Genomic DNA, 22369 nt, shown 5'->3' on the forward strand with positions numbered 1-22369 from the left:
GTGGTGTAATCAATGTTATTGATCTGTGACAAAATATCAAGTAACACAGTTGTAGAGATTACATTTCTCTTTTAAATACAGTCAAAATAATTAATGCACATTGATTATCCATACGGCATTCACTTATATAATTACAGACACTTATGGACACTATGAATAGGCTCATTTTAAATCCTTAATAGAGGAAGTAATTGCATTTAATGGTGATTTAGTGTAGTTAATGTAGCTGAATTAGCTTTGCGTGGTTGCAATATCATTATAGTTTGCATATAATTTGGAATCACTTTACAGAATTAGGGCTATCATAGGAAACAGGACACTATCTATATATCACTATCAAACCGTGAAAGCTGTACTGTGCACTTATACAATGCTCACTGGCAGCCCTCCCACACCAGACGGAGGCAGTCTGCAGTTGTTTTATTGCTTTACATCAATTAAACCCAATGAATGACAGGATAATAATGTAGAGTGCCCAAGAGGAACTGTCCGATCTATTAATAAACACAGCCCAACAGATGTTCAGTTTATCAGTCTTTTCCTTTTACTTTTAAAAGCATTTTCACTTTCACTCGTAAACGTGACATCTGATTTTTTCCTTTGTGAAATTTAGACACAGACTCTCTTCACAGCTACACACATACACACACACACAGAGACTATGAGAGAGGCTCTCATTGTAAGGCATGTCATTGACCAATGGACGTGGGCAGAAAAGGGAAAGTGGGGTCACTGCTGTTCTCAGCTCGCTAAAATATTAGCATTACCATCAAGCTGTTGCTTTGTATCCAGATCGTTTTCCCACATACAGTATTCAGACGTGTCCTTTATTATCAAAGTGCAAGATCATTTTATGCTCAACATTAAATATGGATACAGATATAGATAAGGATATAGATGCAGCCTTCTGTCCATATGCTGTGTTCATCTTGTCCATATTTGAGCATGTTCCCTTGCAGCCTGTAGGCTTACAGATGCAGACAGAACAGAGCAGTACCACTGGAAATCATAGAAGCAGTGTAGCCAATAGTTTGAAAAAAAAAAAAATATATTCATTTACTGCCTTTGGACAAAAGGACGAAGAAACTCAATAAAGAAACCAATGATGGAACTCTAGTGGATGTATTGCTGAACATGCCTTAAAGGATGCATAGAAGTATGTGGGAAATGACGGTTGCAACATCTAAAACAGGCATGTTCATTGTTGTATGTAATGGGAATATACATTTTTAATTTTAAATGTTCTGGTTTGTAGATTAATACTAAAGTCATCCAAACTATGAAAAAAAAAAAACATATGAAATTATTTATTAAACCAAAAAAGTGTTCAACAAACCTGAATATGTTTTATATTTTAGATTCTTCAGAGCAGACACCTCTTAATTAGATGAAAGTTTTGCACACCTGTGCTGAATTTTCTCAGTCAGCTTTATGAGGTAGAGTCACCTGGAATGATCAGCGTTCAGTTAACAGCTGTGCTGAACTCGTCAAGAGTTAATTACTTGAATCTCTTGCTCTCTTAATGTGTTTGAGAGCATCAGTTGTAAAGTTGTAAAGAGGTAGTTGTTATATATTAAATAGCCCTATTTGAGTAATGTTCTAATCCATATTATGGCAAGAACTAACTACTTAAATAAAAGGAAATAAAGGAAAAAATACATTAGGAAATGGAGGTGATTCAATTGAAATCATTTCAAGAACTTTGAAAGTATCAAGTTCAGTTGCAAAGACCATCAAAAACGTTATGATGAAACTGGCTCTCATCAGGACTGCCCCAGGAAAGGAAGACAAAGAGTTTCCTCTGTTGCACAGGATACGTTTATGAGAGTTACCAGCCTCAGAAACCACAAATGAACAACACCCCAAATAAGAGCACCAAAATGCTTTACAGAGTATTTTGGTTTGTTTAACATTTTTAAGTTACTACATGATTCATTGTGTGTTCCTTTATAGCCTGAATGACTTTAATATTCATTTACAATGTAGGAAAAAAAATAAAAATTATAAAACATAGATGAAGGTGTTTCCAAGCTTTTTACTGGTACTGTATTTACATTGAATCAAATGTTTATGGCCTGTTCCAGCTGCTTCCCTCAGGATTACGATTTATTTTGACTTCCACACTTTCAGGTTCTCACTCAGGTTTTGCTCCATCAAGTCCAGTGACTACAACCGTAACTGTCACACTATCTGCCTCCAACAATTCTAAACTATATTTTTCTGTTCCTCCTCACCTGAATACTAATCACACACCCCTGTTTCTCATCAGACTGTCTGTATAAATACCTATTCGGTCTGCTCGTCACTTTGCAAAGTATTACCAACTATTGATGTTTCACTTGTACACCTCATGTATGATCTCTGCTTTGTTTGTTGAATTCTTTTTTTGTTTAAGGTTCTCCTTTGTTTAGGTTTTGTTCTTGCCTGGAGTCTGGTTGTTTGCCTGTTTTTCCCATGGCTTCTTTGGTTGCAATTGTGTCTGTGCTTCATTTTTTCATCTTTTTACACCATGCATTGTTAACCCTCATGCAATTCTTTATATTAAACCAACCTTGCTGTTTTACATTCAGGAACATGATTCAGGTTCATTCACCCAATGTTACATTGACATTGTTAACATGATATAATGCATTCCAACCAGACATAAATTTGATAAGACATAAAATACACACCAGATTAAACTGATAAAAACAACAAAACTATCAGTGAAGTTTGCGTGCCCTCATTTTAGACAGAGTTAGTTAGAATTTTGCCTGAATGCAACCTTGATGAATGAGGGCCAGTATGTGAATGAAGCGAAATCAGTCACTGACACAGTCAACAAAGAAAAGGCTGCATAGTCTGCCTTCTTTTTTTCGATTCGTTTCAAAGGAATGCTCCCAGATTCCTCTGTATATGTTTTGAAGAACAGCTTCTCCAACAAAAATAGGCGTTGAAAAATGGTCCTCAAAAGTGCTCAAGTTCCCAAGATCCGATACAATCCAGTGCTAGTTCCTCTTAGAGCAGAAAAGCAGCAAAACAGATGAGCCTGATGACATTTCCTTGTTGGATTTCGCACTACTGGAACATGCCGGGTGCTGCTAAATCTGATAAATCATCACAAATATGCATATTAAAATGTTTTGCAGAAGATTTAACACTTCAGACAGTGAAGCAGATTCCACAATCGTAAGTCAAACACACGAACACTGAGACGAAGCAAAAGATCCCCCAGACTCTTCTGCCGACAAAGAATGACAAGTACTTCAAGTCTCGTTGAAGCACAGTTGCCGACTGAAAGGCTTTGGCCTGAAAGACGCGTATTGTTTGGGTGTATTCCCAAAGGCATGGACGTCGTAGACTGGCAGGCCGACGCTAGGCCCGCGAGGCCTTCTCCCGCAGTCGGCCAGGAGAGGAGACTGACCCCACTGTCTCTCGCCGAGGCGTTGGCACTGACCCCACATTTTTACGGCCTTCAACAGAATGTCTCGCTGTTATGCCTCATTGGGCATGACAATGAACATGAGAAGTTGCCACTCCGAGTGATTAAGAAACCTATTTATCCATCCCGGGGGACAATGTGGCCATTCACCGCGCAGCAAGAGTGTGGAAACCGGGTTCACGCTCCAGAAAAAAACGGCTTTTCAGATATCAAATTGACGTCGTTAGGAGCTGGAGCCGGAGCTGGTCTGTCTTGCGAGCTCTGCCTAATGCAGACGGACATTTGCAACAACAATGCTAATAGTTTATAATGCAATCATCATTTGGCTAGCGCTTAGCGCCGGCAATTATGGAAAGATTTACTGAAAGGAAGAGGGAGCTGACAGAAAGACAGACGACGGAGAGAGAGAGAACCAGATAGAGATAGAGAGCAGGAGAGGGGTGGAGGGAGGAGGTGGTGGAGACGAAGGAAAAGACAGTGGGAGAAAGTGAAGAAGAGAGGACGGGTTATTTATAGGGCCTTTGGACAGGCGCTGCAGTTAGACGAGTATTAGCGCATACTCTTCATTCCACACACTACAAATGACCTTCCTTCCAAAGCAGGCTTTCCAAGTACATTCTCCACAGAGACACTTTCATTCGTCATTCATCGTGTCATTAAGCTACTATTGCAATAATGGTAGGATTAACACTGTAGAAGCTTGAGAAGCAAGGATAGATTAGATTAGTTCACGAGGACTGTAAGTGTGTCTACTTTAGAGCGAATTAGAGTCAACAGCAGTGCACAAACCCAACTTTTATACCAGCAATAAACAGAAAACAGAATGAAAGACCATTGCTGTTCCTGTAAATGACCTGCTTGCGCAAAATATCAATCCACCAACGCACTTGGCTCTTAAAGGGAATGGCAAGTGACACACTGATTGGTTTATTGCATGTTAAGCCCCCAAAACACACTCATGATTAATTAAGAGTACATTAGTACATGCCTTTTTCATGTTTCTAGCCGTGCGTGAGTCCTTGTCTCGTCATTACGATAGCAAAAGACACAATGAAACGCCTTAAATCAAGCTGCCTAAAATTACTAAAATAGGTCCTTAAGTGTCTAAAATATGTGATTTTAAACAATTCGCTTAAAACTTTTGCACAGTACCATAGAATGTATAGAGCTGAGAACGCTTTCATAAACATAGCTTCGACATTTTCCGACATCAATTACCTGACTAAAGCTGTTACTTAACTGAAATTTATGTTAAAAAAGGTGCCTTTCTTTATGTATCAGAAATGATTTGTTTAAAGTGGTTCGTGTACCTCAAAAACCTTATTTATCTCAACTAGCTACGTTAAACTAAAAATACATCTAAATCTGTTCTCATAGACTGCCTTAAAAAGATCTTACATGATATGCACAGATACCAATAAGACACTTTATTTATAGAAGTATCAATACAAAGAGTAGTCAGAACAAGCAGGGTCAACAAAAGTACAAGTGAACAGCAGCAAGAGGGACACAGTCTGAGGATCATACACAGGCAAGGATATATTAGAGGGCAGGAAGGAATCAGGTTTGAAAAAAAAAACAACAATACAAGATCGGAATTGAGAGAGTAAACTAGGCAAGGGATAGACGTGTTTGTAGAGTGGCAAACCTTCAAACCTGTACACAGGTGTAATTAATAATCTGGTGATCGGCTTCCTGGAGGTGCAGTGTGCAGTAACTTGATCATGAGAGGGAGTGACGTCACTGTGTGGTGCGTTCTGGGTATCGTAGTCCAGAGACTGGAGATCGCAGGTAGAACTGAGTGTACTCTTAAGGGATCTTTAGGTTTAATTATCAAGTAATAATTGTTAAATCTTTTACTAATGATGTGTAATTTTAAATATTAAAATAATAAATCGTGCAGTTACAGTTACTTACAATCAGTGTGGATCTACAACAAATCTAATAGTATTCTCATGCTCATCAAAATCCTATATGAGTTTAGAATGTGGTTTTACAAATTGTTCACAGGATGCATGTGTCAGGATGCATGTCTTATTTAGAATTAAATATGACTAAAAATACTCCTTTCAGTAGGAGTGAAATGTAGTGCTGGGCGATTTTCACAATTAATTTGGTTTATTCGAATTACAGTTTTAATGCGATGTACAAAATGAAGTAATCATGATTTTACATACAGACATTTTCTCTTTTTAACCTAATATATCTGAAAACGCTACCCATTTCTGAAGTGTTTATCCATCTTATCATGATTACCGATGCCTCCTACAGACCAATGCGTGCATATTTTCTAAACATTCTAAGGACTGAGCTTGTACCGAAAAAAGTTTCAGTACTTGTAACAAAAACACCTGGTGGGATAAAGCATATAACGCTATTTATTATTTTTCTTACAGGTAAACCTATTTTTAAACCATTTCTTTGTTATCTGTAGTTGCAGATGGAATAAGGCCATAATCGCCCAGCACTAGTGGAGGGAATTGTTTAGATATATAATATAAATGTTACTGAAAATGGAAGTGAATAGTAATCAATTAGCATTATTCAAGCTATTCAACCATCAGTCATTAGCAACATTAGCATGTATGGTTCTAATCTTTCTATTGGTGAAAAGTTGAGGGTCTGACATGTCAGATCTGATCACCCGGGGTCGTCCCAGGGCTCTCTAAAGCAAGGCGATCCGAGGCTTTCTAAACGAGTGTCCCACTCTCCATACCCAGAGGAAGTTCCCATGACAGCTAGACCCCCAGCACTATAAATAGGCCCGCCCCTCACCGCTGAGGTCAGACGGTCAGACATGGGGTGGAGACACATGTTAAGGGTGTGCTCTTTTTCTCTTTGTCTCTTTTTCTCAGAGGCAATTCCAAACCAATGCATTATAAATCAGTATACAATTAAATCCAATATATACACATACATATATATATATATCAGCACAGCACTGTTACATTTGTACTCTATCTGACCATTAAAATGTTTCCACCCCTATTTTTTACTATAAATATACAGTAAAAGGCCATATATTGTGTGATAATATTACTGTCACACTCAATACTGTATTGCTAGTCTTCTTCTGCTCATTTTCAAAGCACCACAAAGCCAGACATGGCAGGACTGTGTGGAATCTTGGCAAAGGTAACAAAGCCCTAAGAGTATTTGTTATATTGTGCTTCAGGCCAGTTGACTCATGGACCACCACTGAGAACTGGCAGCTTTTCAAAAGGATTAAAATGATACAAAAAAAGCCAAAATTAAATTAAATAAACATGTATAATGAAAGTGAAGTGAAATAACCCTGCAATGACATGCTTAAAATGGTCTGGGTGAGCAGGGCTTATATACAGTATTGTATAAGCCCTGTTGTCTTATTTTTTTGCATGTTTATCACTCATAAATGTTTCAGATCATCAAACATTGAAATAGAAATATTAGTCAAAATCCCTATCTGGTTATGATTAGTTTCTCAGGGGGTCGTCTGTGAAAAATATTTCACACTTCTACTCAGTGAAAAAACTCTTGCATCCGGACTACAATTGAAAAAAGAGCAGGAAGACCACTGAGTTTTTTGGCTTTCTGGGTCACATGAAATCGCGTTCAGTAGCTCCTCCATTTCCACTCGCTGTTGTGTTTACATGGATCTCCGTGGAAACGCGTGCCCAAAGTGTAATTACGGTGCGTAGTACGGAGTACAGCGAAAAACAGTAGGTAATTCTGCCTGTAATTTTCTCAGAGGACGTGTGAGAAAAACAAGTACATGTCGTTCAGAATGGGAATAAAATCACAGACCCCCATAAAAGGGAAAATTACCCCGGAACTCCTTGAGAAACGAATCCCGTCCGGATAGAGCGTAAGACAACACAAGTAAACACAAAGTAGTTTTTAGATAAAATTCACACCTAGATGGCCCTGTGTGAAGAAATATTTGCCCCCTTAAACCGAATAACTGGTTGGGCCGCACTTAGCAGCAACAACTAAACCACAATCAAGGTTTCGCGATAACTTGAGTCAATGAGTCTTTCACAGCACTGTGGAGGAATATTTTGCTCCACTCATCTTTAAGAATTGTTGTAATTTCGCCACACTGGAGGATTTTCCATCATGAACCGCTTTTTTAAAGTCATGCCACAGCATCTCAATAGGATACAGGTCAGTAATTTGACTAGGCCACTCTAAAGTATTTTTCTTCAGACATTCAGAGGTGGACTTGCTGGTGTGTTTTGGATTGTTGTCCTGCTCCAGAACTCAAGTTCATTTCAGCTGGAGGTTACAAACAGATGGCCGAAAATAAGTGAAGCAAGTGAGACCTGCAGTTTTTTCAATGTTGGTTCTTTTGTGACCTTCTGGATGAGTTGTCCATGCCCTTTTGGAATAATTAAATTACTGAGAAAATCCTCCGGTGTTCCACGTTTTCTCCATTTGTGAATAATAGCCCTCACCGTGGTCCAATGAATGTGCTAACCTCTAAGCCTCTGTGCTCTAAGGATGGTTTGCGGAATTCCTCACTCCTTATTGAATTCTCTGTCTCTCTTTTTCTCTTGCTCATGCCATCTGTTGTTCTGTGGATCTGGGACTGAATATTTATATATATAGTTTCTGAATCAGTTTCTCTGATTTTGCTATTTATAGGTATATGTTTGAGTAAAAAAAATGTTGTTTCATTCTGTAAACTACCATCATTTCTCCCAAATTCCAAATAAAAATATTGTCATTTAGAGCATTTATTTGCAGAAAATGAGAAATGGCTGAAATAACAAAAAAGATGCAGAGCTTTCAGACCTCAAATAATGCAAAGAAAAGAGTTCTAAGAGTTCAGAAATCAATATTTGGTGAAATTACCCTGGTTTTTAATCACAGTTTTTATGCATTTTGGCATGTTCTCCTCCACCAGTCTTACACAGTGTTTTGGATAACTTTATTCCTTTACTCCTGGTGCAGAAATTCAAGCAGTTCAGCTTGGTTTGTTGGCTTGCGATCATCCATCTTCCTCTTGATTCTGTTCCAGAGGTTTTCAATTTGGTGAAATACAAAGAAATAAACTCATAATTTGTAAGTGGACTCCATTTTATTAGATGTATTAGATGTTGCAGGGATAGTCGTGATATCATTAATTTGAATATTTTGTCCCCTCCCAAGGAATACTATGATTTTCAATTATTTATTTTCAATATATATATATATATATATATATATATATATATATATATATATATATATATATATATATATATATATATATATATATATTTACATGCTGCTGCTTTAAGATACAGTGTTTAAAGTGTGTCTTGCTTAAAATATGTTTAAAAATCTGATTACTGGTCGAAATTCACCAAATGAATTTGATGACCAAAAGAAGATGGCCCACTCACTCCTACATTCTTCACTCTTTATTACCTGCAGCTTATTTTTAACAGTAAAAGCTTTTTTAAGCATCAGTCGTCCCAAAGTACTCCACTTTGTTTGAGCCGTCCTGAAACCGCCCCCCTGCAGTCTCTAAATATTACTTTGGGTCATGAATTTTTCATAGCCTTTATTGCTAAAACGCACCACAGTTGGCTGATGCTCGTCTCCCTCAAAGAATTGAGGCTTTCTTCTGATTGACTGACCACTAAAAGATTCTCTCTCTTTCTCTCTCTCTGGCACGGCATAATCATATTCGCCATCAAATAGCCTCTCGGTGGAGGAGCTGCACACCTGCCTATGAAGCTTGGTGGCTATATGGCTCCTCCTCATTGGCTCCACGCTCAGCCGACAGCCCGTAGCCACAGCCCGGAGTGTGTCCAGACATCCAAGGGAGTGCTGGAGAAGGCCTGGGCTTTGGGGCTTTTCAATAATTCAGCATGCTCTCAGGCTGTATGGTGTATTCCAGCCAGTCACTGTCATGCCGCTCACTGAAGTGTTAAGTAAGGGATGAATGACCCCAGATGTAGACATGGGTTTATTAGCCTGTCTGACTAAAACTGAGTTACAGAACAGAAGATTTACAGCCTGGAGTTCCTTTACACTTCAAAACAAAGATGGATGGAATTGTCTGTATCATAATCATTTCTAACTTGTAGCTTATTGAAGCCTATATCTGATCAGAAACATATTTTATAAATGTGTTAAAAAAATAAAAAGGTGTTCTATATAGTGCTGCTAAGTGGTTGCTTGGAGATTCTAAGGTATCCCAGATGATTGCTATGTTGTGAGTAAGGAGATATTAAGGTATTCCAGGTGACTGCTATGCAGGGCCGCTGCTAAGGTTTTGGAGGCCCTAAGCATAACTGGTCAGGGAGGCCCCCTATTTGTTTATTTTATTTTAAGTTTTTAACTTACACAAATATTGCACTGGACAAGTTTTTGTATAGAATGGCCACATACACTTTAAAAATGGTTAAACATGCGCAAGATTTAGCGCCTCCATGCATTTTTTGATTATTTATTTGACTGGAAAATGTCACATCTGGCAACAACCAACAGAGCAAACCGAGCCGTGCCATTTCAGGCAATAGGGGTGGGGGCATTATATTATGCACAAAAATAATAACGTGCCGCTTTTAAGTAGTGGAGTAGGTGCCCCATGCAATGTTTAAAGACAAAAAAGATGAGCGTATCATAAATAATTCACATTGGGTTTTAAATTTAATAATGTCATAATTTCAACACATTTCATTCTCAGTCAATTTGGCTCCCTGCAACTGCAAAATGGTTGAGGCCTAACGCTGGCTGCGTTGTCTGCGTATGCAGAGCGGCGGCCCTGCTGCTATGGTGTGAGTAAGTGGTTACTAGCTAGTTACTATGGATTTTTCCAGGTACTTTCTATGATGTGATCGGTAGTCACAATGGTTTTTCAGTTAGTAAGTGGTTCCAAGTTGGTTGCTATGGCATTTCAGGTGGTTGCTACAGCATTATTAATTTGTTGCCAGCTGACTACTAGTGTATTCATTGGTGGTTGCAATGGTGCTGCTGAGTGGTTGGTACCGGGTTGCTCTAATGTTGCTATGTGGTTGCTATGGCTTTCCAGGTGATTGCCTAGGTGTTGCTAAACGGTTGCTGTGGTCTCCCTATGGCCAGTGTGTTTATTCCTAAACAGTATAAATTGGAAAAAGCTTTCTTTTCCTGGGGAAGCCCTGATTAGAGCCCGTTTCATCATAACATTTTGATGATCTTTGTGACTGCACAAAGACTGGGTGGGCGATATGGCCCTAAAATAATATCACGATATTTCATGGTATTTTTGCGATAACGATACTCTTGGCGATATGACAAAACACTGAATTAAAAAAAAAAAAATCAACATCAAAAAAATGAAAATGAAATTTCATTATTGCATATATTGATATAATATGACACACCCCTAACTGAGATATAATATAACCATTTTAGCAGATTGTAACAGAAGTCAATGATCCAGAATGTCATGATACTAATAATAATAATAATAATAATAATAATAATGCACTCCAAATATCTCCATATATTCAGGATTAAAGTAAAATAAATGATACTGGACAGATATAATCTGTCTCTAGTAGATATATAATGAGAAATGAGAACAGTGTGAATTTTTCTTTTGCTAAAAACAGGTACGATATTTCAGGGTATAATATCGTTCACGATATAAAAAAAATAATTATATACATTTTTTTCCATTTAGTTTGGATGACTTTAATATTAATCTACAATGCAGAACATTTTAAAATAATGGAAAACCACTGAATTTAAGGAGTGTCCTTTGACTGGTACTGTATATAACATAACATTCTATACACACAAACTTCAAAAACAGACTGCAAATAACTTGTAATTCCTTACATAAGAAATTATAAATCACGTCTGTATGCATAGTTTTATATAGCGTAATATATCTTTCGTCTGATGTTCTTCCTGGCAGTACACCAACAAACATGATGAATAAGGTGTCACTTGTGGAGGCACCTGCATGAAATATATATTAGTATTTATATTTATATATAGCCTTAGTGTAATGAAGCCTCATAAAAAGCATACGCTGTTCAGTGCCCCACTGTCAGCAGCACTGAAACACGCTGCTCACCGGATGCACACAGGTTCTACTGAGAGAATATTCCGAGTGATTGATGACGGCAGCTGCGCAGAGACAAACAACCGGTAGGCGTGTAGCTCTCAACATTAACAAAGATCAAGGCCAGATCATATTTCATTCAGTTCCAGAGGTTTCCGCGATGGCTCAGGTATGTTGACAGCTGGGAGAAAAAAACTGACTGTCTGAGTTCAAAGTGCTTTATTTTATTTTTAGTATTTAAAAGTACTTTTATCAAAGATTATGTATAACAGCTACTAAAAAAACAAATAACCGAAGAATTGATGATGTAATTATTATATATGTTATATTATATTGTATATATATATAAGGTGGATTAAATTCTAGACAAACAGAAGAATATATTTTGTTTAGTAATCTAAATTCACTTTTGTTTCTAAATTGAAACTTTATGGAATTTTGCCAGAAATATATTTGAATAAATTATGTAATTGTCAGCATGCTTATTGTTGTATTGTTTTGAGGCATGTCTGTCTATCACACAAAAATTGTGGTCTGACGTTAGTCGTTTTACATGACAGTCAAATTTCTCCTGCCTGTAAAATTTTACTATGATTCTTCCTGTGACACAACATACAGTGATGTGAAAAAGTATTTGCCCCTTACAGACTTCTTTTGGTTTTGCATTTTTGTCCATCATATTTTCAATTTTCAGATTACCAAGCAAACTTTAATATCAGACAAATATAATCTGAGTAAATATAAAACACTTTTTAAAATAATGATTCCATTTATTAAGGGCAAATAATGATTCAAACCAATATAGCCATGTGTGAAAAAATTGTTTGCTCCCCTCATAAATGAACTGTGATTAATCACACTTTTTGGAAAGCTGAGTTTAATTTAAATACTAACCACAACCAGGCCTGATTACTGCCAGACCGGTAAAATCAAGAAATCACTTAAATAGAACCTGTCTGACAACATGAAGCAGCTAAAAGATCTCAAAAATCAACACATTAAGCCCCAACCTGAAAAACACTCAAAAACAGATGACAAAACAAAGCCATTGGTCATCTATCAGCATAGGCGTAGGAACCGGGGGGGGATGGGTGGGACATGTCCCACCCATTATTAGAAATAGGTGGATTTGTCCCCCCCAAAAATGAAATCAGTTCGCTCACATCAGCCGTAATATTAATGAGGAGACAGACCGGACCAATCGGAGGAGGAGTTTGCTGTTGGGGAAGCCCCGCCCCCTCGCTGTGAGATTTAGCAGCGGGATCGGGCTGCAGCCGCTTCAGCTGATTTTAAAACAGATCTGGATATACAGAGATTTTTCTAACAGAAAGGTAACGATAGGCTAACCACTTCAACTGTGATGATATGTTTCTGATAGCTGGTTAAAAATACACGTCTCTGAATCAAAACACACAGTTTAAACCCACTGTGATTAATAAACTGCAGCTGTGTTAGTGAGTTAGTTTAACTTAAATTAATTAGATAGGGAGTCAGGGTTAAAGAAAAAAAAATATATATGTAATGTTCAACTTGACCTGTACCTGATCAGCTAATCACTATTTCATTTTCTCACTATTTCAACTGTTTCTTAATTTAGGATTGCAGGACTTAGTGTGAGCTATAATGAACGAAAATGAATTTAACTAACTAGTTAACTAGAAGCTGCATGTAGTGGATAGCCAGGATTTAGTACAGTACTTTATGTTTGTAGTTTAAAGCAGTTACTTAACCCTGATCACTGCCCTAAACTAGTGTTTTCCACCTGATCAGCTAATAAACAGTCATTTACTGAGTTTACCTGTTAAAATCCTTTAGCCCCCTATGGAGCCTAAATTAATCATGTAAATCCAGCAGTGTATTAGACACATCATACCACCACTTTATTAAATGCCTTTAAAGCAGAGGAAGCTCAAGAACATGCAGAACAGTGTTAATATGCAGTAGAATATGTAAGAACAGGGTTGAGAAATACTGCTGTAACGTGACTTCTGTTCATTTGTAGTTCACAGTAAGACCACATGTCCTGACGTTTATAAAAATCTCTATGCAACGTAAAGTTTTCATTCTTTTACATAAAAGGACACCATCTAAAGAAGAGCTCTCAGTAGAAAAAGAAATAAAAGCGCAGGAGAAAATGTAAATATATGACAGAATTGACATGCCAATACATAATAATAATAATAATAATAATAATAATAACCAAATCTGTTATTTTAAATATTAGGTGATAACTGATAATTTTTGTTATATGTATATAATTCAGACATTGCATGCATATTTTTTTCTAACAACAGTAACTGTAACGTGGAGTAACCTGTTTAGGTTGTAAAATCACCTTATAATAATAATTTACTTTTAATTTAAAGTAATTTCCACAAATGTTGTTCTAGGGTGGGCTTGGGTTCATATTGGCAAATGTGTCCACCCCAATATCAAGCCCGCTCCTACGCCCTTGTCTATCAGTCTGGAAAAGGTTATAAAGACTTTTTTTTTGTATATAATTTTATTAAAATTTTTCCCATTTCTCCCCAATGTAGCACAGCTAATTACCCAACCCACTCACTAGGAGTCCCCCTATCACTAGCGGTGCCCCAACACACCAGGAGGGTGAAGACTAACACATGCTTCCTCCGATACATGTGATGAAGTCAGCCACCGCATCTTTTCGAGCTGCTTGGGAGAAAACGCAGCGACTCGGTTCCAATACATCAGCTCACAGACGCCCTGTGCTGCTGGCATCACCCTAGGAGTGATGTGGGGAGAGAGTGCCATCTACCCACCCGAAGGAAGCGAGGCCAATTTTGCTCCCTCTGAGCGCCAGCATCTAGATGGCAAAGCTGCATGAGCTGGGGTTCGAACCTGTGACCTCCCGCTTATAGTGGCAGCGCTTTAGAAAGTCATTTCTAAAGCTTTTGAAACTCCTGTGAACCACAGAGACAGGTAGTATTCACAACTGGAGAAAACATGGAACACTGGTGAACCTTCCCACAAAAATGTGTGTGTGTGTGTCTTCCATTTTCTGACACTCACCATAAATATGTAGTGATTTCCCTGTGTCTACCTTAGGTAAACTTGTAGATCTAATATTATGAGTAACTGTCTGGTCTCTGTGTTGTTGGCTGTAAGAACAAGAATCATTTTCTGAGCTGCAGTAACTGTGTTGGCTGTGCTCTCAATACTGTTCACTCTATAGCTCAGCTTGCCTCAAATACTTCGAGTACAATTACCTTTTGAGGGTTTACAGTGTATATAGTAAGGGTGTGTGTCATTAAAATCAATAAAAAAATAAAATAGTTTTTTTAAAGGTGTCTAGTGCTTGGTCTTCATTTTTTAAATATTATAATTGGGGTCATTTTAATATTATTTAATACATATATTTAAGCATATTAGTCTCCAGAGGTTTTAAAAAAGTTACTTAGTTTAGTAAAATGTTTCTCTAATCTAGGACTAAAAAACCTTTACAGCAGTCACAGACAGAAGCAGTTCACTAGGTTAGCCTTGGTTTTTGGGTTGGACTTTAGATCAATGCCAAACTGCTGAACCAGGGGCTTACACTGCTTACACTGTTTTCCTGCTTGACTTAAGGCTATTTAGCACTCCTACAGTGATTCATGGAGCAAACCGCACCCACCTCACTACTGCCAACTTGAAATTAACATAAATTTACATGTGGCACACTTTGAAAAAACGGAAAATCCAAACGCCTTTTTCCTGCCTCTTTCCATTTGCTTGTACAATACAGCACATATGACGAGAAGTACATAGAACATGCTCCTCCCTAATCTCAGCTCTTCTTCATGTTTATCCAGTTTCTATTTCTTTTTACACTAAGTGTTAATGCTTTTAACTTTTTCCCTTTAAAAAATCTATATACAAAACCATTGATATGCAGTAACTTTGGGGATCTAGTTAAGTTTTTCACAAACTCTCATTCTGCGTCATTTGTTCTTATTTCTTCTGTGAAAATGTAAAAACATTGCTGTTGTTTCTGTTTTAAACTACAGTCACATTAAAAGCCTCATTAATTAATTCCGATTTTTTTTTTATTTAGACTGGATTTGATGATTCACATTAGGGTTGTATGATCTGGACAAAAAAAAACGTGATGAATATCCCGATATTGCTGTAAAACACAATAAAATCACATTAATTTAAGATTCTCAAAGGTTTTTCGCACTTGCAACTTGGCTTGGATCCTGCATATTTTCCTAGGCTATGTTGTAATTTACTTAAGTAGTACATAAGTAGTATGAACACTACTACGCTCACAATACCTGCTGTTTCAATACCTGTTATGACATTTTTCTTCAACTAATTTAAACTAAAAAGATTAGTCATATCTAAAAAGTAATACAGTTCTTTCATAATGACATGTTTGTGAGACATGACATCTTAACTGAGATAGGTGATTTGCGATGATCTGGAGCACAGCGTAAAGAAGAAGATGCAACTATTGTTCAGCAACTACTTGGCAACACCTTTGCAATGACTTAGCAACACATCATCACTCAATAACTATGCCACAGTAATATATTTACAGCTGCCAAGCCACACTTTTGCAACTGACATCTATACCAAAGGAATACCTTAACGACCAACAGCTATACCATAGAAACACCTTAACAACCGACATCTATACCATAGAAACACCGTAACAACCGACATCTATACCATAATATTATAACCATTATATGTTGATTACACTAATTAAGGCAATCAGAACAAGTTTCATACTTTCATACTTAAACTATTTTTCCAAGATCTTCAAACTTTAAAACGAGTCAAATTGACCCGGAACACAACAAAAAAAAAAACCCATTGAATTAGAAGAGGTGTGTCTAAATTTTGACTGGTACTGTACAACTAATGCTAGGGCATTGTTCAGTTGTTTGTTGTGAAGAAAATGTAACAGTTATTCAAATCCCGGTCATGCAGCTTGCCATCGGCAGTCAGAGTCTGAGAGAGCACAAGTTAACAGAAACAAATGAAATCATGTTCAAAAGCCAGGGTCTGTCATGGCCTGGGGTGTGTCAGTACACTCCTGTGATACAGCATTGATGCAGAAAATACATTCTGCAACACATTAAAGCAACATATACTGCCTTGAGGACCTCAGGACCTTGTATTTTTCAACAAGACAATGCTAAACAACATGCCGCAGCAAAATAACACCATATTACTTGGTATCCCATGAGCTAAAACTTTTGTTTAAGTGTTGTCAGAAGGAATGGCAACATTACAAACAGGTAAATATTTAATTCCCCCAACTTATTTTAAATATGTTGCAGGCCTGTAATTCAGTGGTAAATGTACAGCTCTGGAAAAAAAAAAGAGATCAGTTTCTTTGATTTTTACCATATTGAAAACTTCTGGAATATAATCAAGAGGAAGATAGATAATCACAAGCCGTCAAACCAAGCTGAACTGCTTGAATTTCTGCACCAGGAGTGACATAAAGTTATCCAAAAGCAGTGTGTAAGACTGGTGGAGAACATGCCAAGATGCATGAAAACTGTGATTAAAAACCAGGGTTATTCCACCAAATATTGATTTCTGAACTCTTAAAACTGTATGAATATGAACTTGATTTCTTTGTATTACTTGAGGCCTGAAAGTGCCTTTTTTGAGAGCATCTTTTTTGTTATTTTAGCCATTTCTCATTTACTGCAAATAAATGCTCTAAATGACAGTATTTTTATTTGGAGTTTGAGAGAAATGTTGTCTGTAGTTCATAGAATAAAACAACAACGTCTATTTTACTCAAACATATACCTATAAATAGCAAAATCAGAGAAACTGATTCAGAAACTGAAGTAATTTCTTAATTTTTTCCAGAGCTGTGTATTAAAAAATGAAAATGACCAAAGCTGACCAAATAAATTATACTGCTTTCAGTGAAATAAACAAAGCCAAAAACACAGAAGGACTTAGGACTCTACATCAAATAGTTATGTTTTTTGTATTTGGATTGTATCATGTTGGAAAGTGAACTTGATTTTCAATATGGCCATGATGATCCACTAGGAAGTGGTCATCCCTCTAACGGTCTCCATCTCTCTTTTTTTAAGGTAGCGACGTTCGGACAAAGTGAATCTTTGTGCTCGGCTCATAAGCAGAATGTGCTATGAAACAGAGCTAAGCTCACACACTTATTCATCCATTCTGTTTGCACACTAAATGCATACATTACCTCCCACCCACAGCTCCACTGCCCGGCACAAAAGCCCCTCTCTCTCGTGCCTCTGAATGGGACTGAGAAGGCTCTTTGTGGCCTGTGGTTGTCTTGACGACACTCCGTGGTCTACGGATGAGAGGGACTTCATGGGTGCATGCTCCCGCTTAGGAAAGGCGATTAGATCACCCCCCGCCAAACGACCAAAACTGCACCATAACCCCACTATGACCAGCTAGAGAGCCAAACCCCCCTCAGTAAGCAGCTAACTCCTTACCTTCATCAGCCTCAAAAGTGTGGAACACCGACCGCTGCTTTCAATATACCAACACAGTGATAACCGCTAACCCACAGAGAGAGGAGAATAAAGGGGAAACAGAACTTCAGAGTGAGATAATACATGTCTACTCAACAATAGTAAGCTTTAGAAAACAATATATCTGGCTTAACAGAACTTAAAACTTCAAAAAACTAAGTAAACGTCAACTTAACTCTTTGTCTACAGATCTGATAATACATACTGCCATTTATTCTAAATTGGAAGGACAAAAAAAAACTAAAATTAACTTTAAAATTACCGTGTTTTTCACATCTATATTAATTTTCCCAAAAATCTACAATGTGCCTTATAAAGATTTATACATAATCGTATGTATGAAGTTTTCCTGTCAGGTTGTAAGAAGCAGTAAAGCCACTCTGCTGAAGTGCAACGTTATAGTTTAGTTCTCCAGCCTCACCCAGACTGGAGCAGTATTAACATTAGCTGCTAACCATGCTAAAAGCTAGCTGTTTTCCTATTCAGAGGTGGGTATTATTGGACTGTAGCCTGCTGATAACCCCGGCTAACACTACTGGAGCAGCATTAGCATTAGCTGCTAACCAAGCTAAGCGCTATTTAGCACTTTCGCCACTCAGTGGCGAGTGTGTTAGACTGTAGCCTGCTGCTAACCCCGGCTAGCACTGCTGGAGCAGTATTAGCATTATCTGCTAACTGTGCTAAGCTCTGCTTAGATCTTTCGCCATTCAGAGGCAAGTATATTGGCCTGTAACCAATACAGTAACACCTTTACAGCTACCAAGACACACACATCAACCAACACCTATACAATCATCAGCAACCAGCATTATACCACAGCAACAACTGAGCAACTGCGCAACGACTCAGCAACCAACACTTTTACCATAGCTAAACCTTTACAACTGCCTAGCAACACCTAAGCAACAGCCAAGCAACACCTCAGAAACCAGCACTCATAGCACAGCAACACCTTAACAACGACAAAGCAAAATTTTAGACACTGCTAAAAAAACACCTCAGCAACCAGCATTTCTACCACAGCAACACCTGAGCAACTGCCAAGCAACATCTACTCAACCAACATCTATACCATTGCAACACCTTACAAACCTTTACAACTGCCTAGCAACACCTCAGCAACCAGGATTTATTCCACAGCAACACCTCAGCAACTGCCAAGCAACAGAAGTTGAGCAACTATCTTCGCAACAGCACCAATACCATAGCAACTACTTAGCAACCAACAATTATCTCATATCTCAGGTAAACTTTTACAACTGCCTAGCAACACCTGAGCAACTACCAAGCAATATCCACGCAACAACACTTATACCATAGCAACCGCCTAGAAACAGATATTAGATAGCAATGACACTTATGCCATAGCAAAACCTTTACAACTGCCATGAAACATCATAGCAATCAACACCTATACAATGGCAACACCTTAGCAACAGCTATAAGATAGCAACAACGTAGCAACCAACACTTACACAGCCAAACCTTTACACTTGCCTAGTGACACCTAGCCACTGCCAAGCAACACCTCAGCAATCAGCATTTATTCCACAGCAACACCTGAGCAACTGCCAAGCAACATCTTCGCAACAGCAACTATACCATAACAACTACTAAGCAAACAACAATTATCTCATAGCTAAACTTTTACAACAGCCTAGCAACATCCACGCAACAACACCTATACCATAGCAACCACCTAGAAACAGCTATAAGATAGCAATGACATTTATGCCATAGCAAAACCTTTACAACTGCCAAGCAACATCTAAGCCACTGCCATGAAATAGCATAGCAACCAACACCTATACCATAGCAACACCTTAGCAACTGCCACACAACACCTTAAAAACTCATTCATATACCATGGGAACATTTATCAACCACAGACCAATACCTTAGCTTCCAAATCAAATACAACATCAAAACTCTTGAGCTTCAATCATACTTATTTATTTTATTTTTTTTAGGAAAATCTTTTCTATTTATTTATAATAATCATTAAAAAGTAAAGTATTCTATTAATTCTACATGGAAATAAAGGAGTTCTTGCAAATATTAAGAGCATGTGTTAGCTAAATTGGTTTGAATTCAAGATACAAAAATTCTGTTTATTCTGCTGACGTCCATTAAAACGTTCCACCTTTCCCCAAAATGGCCTGTTTATTTTAGTCTCCTGAAGCTTTTCGCAGCTGCTGAGTGGCGCTCCTGAGCTGAAGGGCGAGTGTTGAGCTGGTGGTAACGTCAACCTCTGGCCAGCTTTGGCAGGTTTACAGTGAGAGCCTTGTGAAGAACCTCTCACACACAGAGTAGCTTCTTTTTACACTGGGTGTACAGGCGCGAGGCTCCTGTCAGAGCTAATATTAGCCCGCTAGCGTGGAGCGTTCTGTTAGCATGGGTGTGTGATGACTGGCTAATGGAGATGACTGGAGGAGGCTAGTTGTCAGCAGGCAGTTAGTAACAGTATGGAGAAAGAATACAGTGCTGTTGTAATAGACGCTGCTTCATTCACAGTTCTATGAGGCTGCATTCTTTCAAATTTAGTTTGGCAACAGCACAAGTATACGAAATACCCTTCTCTCCCCCAACAGCCAAAAAAAGCTCTGTCTCCAATCCTTTGTTTACACTGGCAAGCGGCAAGTTGCTTGTTACCTTTGGGTTTGTCTCTTGTTGGTTTGTACTGGCACGGCTGGTTAGCATTTTGGCTAATCTAGCGAATAATATTATGCTAATTCTTTAAAATGTCCCTGTTTTTGTGCAAAAATACATCATATAAAGCAGAAAAAAAATCAAATATGAGTCTCTCTTCCATGTCCAGAAACACACTAGTGGTGTTCCTTCACAAGTGTTCCTTCACATAAATACATTGCAAACTATTTTAAAACATTTAAAAAGAACCCTACACAAGTCATTTTTCCCACCCAATTTTTTAGTGCTGTTTTTCTTTTTTCCCCTCATTTTGGATGGGCAAGAGCCATGAAGGATACATCAGTTGTGGCCTTCAAATCACTTGTCACAATCGTATTCATATTGGTGTGGTCAGTTAGCATGCTGGCTAATCTAGCAAAGCTACCTATGGAACTCCCAACCCAGCAAAGACACCAATAATATTCACTACTTTCTTTAACAGTTTTTCATTTTGCTTCAAATTGTCCCTGTTTATGTGGAAAGATACATCATATAAAGCAGAAAAAGAAGAAATAGCAAATATGAGACTCTCTTCCATGTTCAGAAACATAATAGCGGTGTTTCTTCACATAAAATACAAACTATTTAAAAAAAAAACAAAAAAAAACTATTTTTGTTAAGCTGTTTTTTCCCCTAATGTTGGACGTGCAAGAGCTGCGAAGGATACATTAGTTGTGCCCTTTAAATCACTCGTCACAAATGTCGTCTTTACTTTGTCTCCTATGGGTGTGTATTCTTATGATTCTTCACATTAATAAATTATAAATAATCTTAACATATGTCTGCGTGCCACAATAATCACATTATTTATTTATCATACAATATTTAATCATTTTAGCTGACTTCAGTATTATGACCATGATGTTCTTAACGAGAGGATCCCATTAATGTGAACGAGCAGAACCTTTTATTTATTGAGTATTTAAAGTTGTATATATTCCAATTACAATGTTTGAGTATTCATAATAAATAAATGTTTGTTAAGTCCCATTAAATATAGCAAACTTTTTGATTTTTGATAAGAAGCAGGCCAAGCGTATGTGCGTTGGGACACAGCCCCACTAAACTAAAGCATCAGACAAAAGAAGTTAAAGCACAGCGAATTAAGATGTTAAGATGCCTTTGGTTCTTATTGTGTGAAGTCTGAAGGCCCTATTTTAGTGATCTATAATGCAGCTGGATTTAGGGTGTGTCGGTGTGTTATAAGTATTTTAAAATGCACAAAAAGGCATGTACTACTAATTCTCTTAATTAATCATGGGTGTCTTTTGGGCGAAGTGTGAAATCAACTAATCAGTGTGTCACTTGTTATTCCTTTTAAGAGCCAGGTGAGTTCTGACTTTGGCACGTTGGTATCTTAACATCAAGGCTTTGTGTGTCTCAGTAGAGGATCCTGACTTGTGCGTTCACACTGTGAAAGTACAGCAGCAGCTCATTTAAGGGAACAGCAATGTTATTTTATTCTTTATTCTGTGTATTGTTGAGTACAAAGTCAGGTTTGCGTGTATAATGTGTGTGTGTGTGTGTGTTTAATGAGCGGGGGTGGGCAGACCTATAGATGACCTATACATGAAAATAGACTGTTGACGGGGTGTAAGGTAGCAATGAGCATCGTGACATCGTGTTTTGGTGTGCACCAGAGTGTGAAACCAGTGTTGAACCAGTGAAACCACACTTACACTAAACCGCTAACTGCTAGCAGAGCAATCGCACCCGGGTTCATTTTAATCAAACCAAAGCTAACAA

At 37.8% G+C, this 22369-nt stretch overlaps 1 protein-coding gene across 1 annotated transcript in view; it reads right to left on the reverse strand.

The window, feature by feature from the left end:
- plxnb1a (plexin b1a) overlaps window positions 1-22369 on the reverse strand; it is a 114886-nt gene that overhangs the window by 54859 nt on the left and 37658 nt on the right. The gene's annotated exons all lie outside the window — the stretch shown is intronic.

The sequence above is a fragment of the Astyanax mexicanus genome, chromosome 13 (genome assembly GCF_023375975.1).
Source record: "Astyanax mexicanus isolate ESR-SI-001 chromosome 13, AstMex3_surface, whole genome shotgun sequence".
NCBI classification, from domain to species: domain Eukaryota; kingdom Metazoa; phylum Chordata; class Actinopteri; order Characiformes; family Acestrorhamphidae; genus Astyanax; species Astyanax mexicanus.